Source organism: Orycteropus afer, unplaced genomic scaffold, assembly GCF_000298275.1.
Source record: "Orycteropus afer afer isolate SDZICR_OR568_19922 unplaced genomic scaffold, OryAfe1.0 scaffold00002, whole genome shotgun sequence".
NCBI classification, from domain to species: domain Eukaryota; kingdom Metazoa; phylum Chordata; class Mammalia; order Tubulidentata; family Orycteropodidae; genus Orycteropus; species Orycteropus afer.
In genome coordinates, this window is record NW_006921589.1 from 23041624 (window position 1) to 23046089 (window position 4466).

The window sequence follows — 4466 nt, forward strand, 5'->3', positions numbered from 1 at the left end:
GCAAGGAGCATAAAAGTAAATTATGAAAATGTATAATTTGTGACTCAATCTGAAACTCTGCAGTGAAGATCCTAGGTGAAATATTCAAATCTCCAAGGGAAGATGTAGGAACTCGTGCTGTCATTTAGGGCCGGCACAGTCCGCAGCGAGTGTGCAGGGATTCTGAACTTTATGTGTCCATCATCAAGCTTAAGGTGAGGCGGTAGATATCGCTGTCTGGGCAACTGATGCCCTCTGCGGGTCAGATAGATGCCCTACAGCTCTGGGTTTCCCCTGTGAAAATCCTTGTGGAGAGCGCTAGAAAAGGCCATTGTGTCTGGTAGCTTCTTTATGAGGGATTTTTACCCTTACTGTCATAGACAATGCAACAATGAGTTAAAATGGTATGATGCAACACTCATATTTCATCTTTTATGTGACTAAATTAAATCAGGATGATTATTTCTCAAAACCAAAACAAAAACAAAAACTGGAAGAGATGATATAGAAGTGGAGATGACAGAAATAGATTTTCCTTTAAAATGTGTATTCTGGTCTTTGAGAGTCTGTGTAGAGTGCGGCAGTCAGAGCACAGTGATGGGATCTTGGCTTCTCACTCACTAGCTCATGACTTTGACGATGTTATTGAACATCTCTGAGCCTCAGTGCTCTTACCTGTAAAATGGTTTCATTGGTTTACTGTAAGGATTAAATAAAATATGCCATGTGATGTCCTTGGCATATTACAGGCCCTCTGAAAACTGTTACTACTTAATTCAGACGTTTCAAAGTTTATGTGGGAAGAAATCTTCTGGTGTGGGGATGGGGGGATAGGGATGGTGGACCAAAACAGGCAAGTAAGGGAGGAGGCTCTACATCATTGTCATTAAAAATGTATATGAACTTTCAAGCAGCCATCTAAGATGCAGCTAATCGTCTCCTATCGTAGGAAGCAAAGAAGAGTGCAAAAAAACAAGGGCATTTGGAAGCAATCAGCCCTAGGACACGATGGCCCTTGAGACCAGAGGAGGAACTAGATGGTGCCCAGCTACCAATGCCAGCCACTCAGGAGAGGATCAAATCTGGAGATCCTGGATAGAGTGGGAGGGAAAATGTGAAACAAAATCCAAAAACTCAACAATGACCAGAATTACTGGTCAGATGGAGTCTAGTGAGACCCCCCAATACTATGGCCCTGGGATACATTCTGGTCCTGGAATAAAACTTACTCCCAGGGGCTGACTTTCGGCCCAATAGTAAACAAGATGTACACACAGATCACTCAACCCAGGGTAACACACCCACATACTTTATGGAAATGAAGGACACACAGGAGTGCACAGCTATGAGGGTCACGGGGGGGCAGTTACTGGGCAGGGAGGGGAGGAGACTGGGTTAGGGTTGGGGGTGGTAAATGGGAAGTGAAAAAAATATATATTTAAATAAAGATTTCATGCATAGAGAATAGGAAAAAAAATCACAAGATATAAATGTGTTTAAAGAATAATAATTAAAAAATGGGGTTTATCTCATTTTTTTTGTGTGTAGGAATTTGAGGAAGGAATTCCTCAGGCGTGGTTTTATATCCTTCATAGTACATCACATCAGGATGCATGGCACCAGTTTGTCCCCAAATCGTCCCCCATTGGTGAATTGTGACCACTTGGTATATTAGTTTTCTAGGCTTCTGTATAAAATTACTACAAACTTGGTGACTAAAACAGTAGAAATTTATTCTCTCACCATTCTCTACATTAGAAGGGCAAAATCAAGGCATTGGCGAGGTTGCTGTGCCTCTGAAGGCTCCAGGGGAGAAGTTCTTCCAACTTCTGATGGCAGCTGGCAATCCTTGGCATTCCTTGGCTTGAAAGCACATCACTTCCATCTCTGTCTCTATCTTTACATGGCCTTCTCCCCTGTGTTTAGTGCCCACATGTTAGTTCAGGATGATCTTGTCCTGAGATCCATAACTTAGTTATATTTGCAAAGACCCTTTCCCCAAATTAGGTCACATTCACAAGTATTGGAGATGAGGACCTGGTCATATCTTTTCAGAGGCCACAATTCAACCCACTATACTTGGTTAAGGTGGTATCTATGAGATTTCTCTACTTTAAACGTATCTCTTTTTCTCTTAATATTTATAAAATTTCTTTATCAAGAATTAAATTTTTTAAATGTTATTAATTGGCTCCTTGAGAGAGTAGAAAGCATAATTTGTATACTTTAAAATGGTTTTTCTTAGCATTTGTTTATTTGATCTAGAATAGAATATACAAGGGTATGTATATTCACAGAGCATTCACAGGCCACATTCATGTATAACCTTCAAAAACCAAACTCACTGCCCTTAAGTTGATTCAGACTTAAAGTGACCCTCTTTGGGTTTCCGAGGTGGTAAATCTTTACAGAAGTAGATTGTCCAGTCTTCCTTCCGCGGAGCGGCTGGTGGGTTTGAACCGCTATCCTTCTGGTTAGAAGTCAAATACCTTAGGCACTATGCCACCAGAGTTAAGTTTATATTAATAAGGAAGGAGCCTTAGTGGTGCAATAATTAAGTGGTCAGTTGCTAAACAAAAGGTTGATGGTTCAAACCCACCTGCCATTTAGTGAGAAAAGATCTGGCAATGTACTCACATAAAGATTATACTATAGGCAAGTCTATGAGGAAGTTCTACTCTGTAATATTTGCTTTGGTTGCTATGAATCAGAATCAACAACAACATATTAATAAATAATTCCATAATAATCCTATGTGTAAGGTCAATAACATATGTATATATATGTGTGTATGTGTGTGTGTGTGTATATATATATATTTTTAATTTATTTTTAAGCTAGAACTTAACTTTCTGGTGTATGGTCATGGTCATACTTTAACTGTTGTTATTAGGTGCCCTCAAGTTGGCTCTAATTCCTAGTGACCCTATGTACAACAGAATGACAGAATGAAACACTGCCTGGTACTGTGCCACCCTCACAATCATTTCTGTTTGAGCCCATTGTTGCAGCCACTGTGTCAGTCCATGTCATTGAGGGTCTTCCTCTTTTTTGTTGACCCTCTACTCTATAAATGATGATGTCCTCCAAAGACTGATCCCTCTTGATAGCATGTCCAATGTACATGAGACAGAGTCTTGTTCTTGCTTCCAAGGAACATTCTGGCTGTACTTCTTCTTCCAAGACAGATGTGTTTGCTCTTCTTGCAGTCCAGTGTATATTCAATATTCTTTGCCAACACCATAATTCAAAGGCAACAATTCTTCTTCGGCCTTATCCACTGTCTGGCTTTCACATATATATGAGACAATATTATAGCTTGGGTCAGGTGCACCTTTGTCATCAAGGTGACATCATTGCTTGATAACACTTTAAAGAGGTCTTTTGCAGTGTATTTGCCCAATGCAATATCATTTTTTTTCTTGACTATTGCTTCCATGAGTGTTAATTGTGGATCCAAGTAAAATAAAATCCTTGACAACAGCATTATTTTCTCCATTTACTGTTGCTTATTGGTCCAGTTGTGAAGATTTTTATTTTCTTTATGCTGAGGTGTAATACATACCCTCAGTAAGTGCTTCAAGTCCTCTTCACTTTCAGCAAGCAACTTTAGCTATTAAACCCATTGCCCTCAAGTTGGATCTGACTCATAGAGCCCCTTCCTTTGGTTTCTGAGGCAGTATCACTATAGAAGTAGATTGCCCAACCTTCCTTCCAAGGAGTGGCTCGTGGGTTTGAACCGCCAGCCTTCTGGTTAGCAGTCAAGTGCCTTAGGCAACTACACCACCAGAGCTCCCACTTTAGCTATTAGTTAAGTTTATGTCTGTCCTTTTTCTTGATGAGCTTATAACAAATACTAGTTTGGAACTCTTAAATTTGAGAAAGAGACAATCTCTAGTTCTGCTTTCTTCTTTTCACATTTGTTATGAGGAGGATAATAGTGTCTTAGCTGAACTAGGTTTTTTTTTTTTTAGGCTAAAATAAGAAATTCATATAAAAGCAGCTAACACATTTATAGAACTTATAAAGGTAGGCGTAGTTCTAAATCTTTCACATATATTAACTTATTTGACCCCAGCTACCTTTCAAAGTTAGGGCTATTATATCCCCGATTTCTCAAAGGAAGAAACTGAATCACAGAGAATTTTAATAAATTACCAAAGATCACAAAGGTTATAAGTTTTGGACCCAAATTCACACCAGTATCAATATGTTTATAAAACTTTGAAAATTTAAAAAAAATTATATTTAAGTAAGATATTATAGTTAGGATTAATATGAATCAGGTCATTATTTATCATAGTCAGCTAATATGGTTCATATATTAACCAAATTACTCTTAAGAAGGTGAGGAGTACTGGACCACTCAGAATGATTAACTCTTTCCTCCTAAATTCCTATAATTTTAGCCTACTTATTAAGCGTTGAGTCTTAGAGTTCTGGATACTATAATTTCAGCACAATTAAGATTGAAACAGAATGTGATG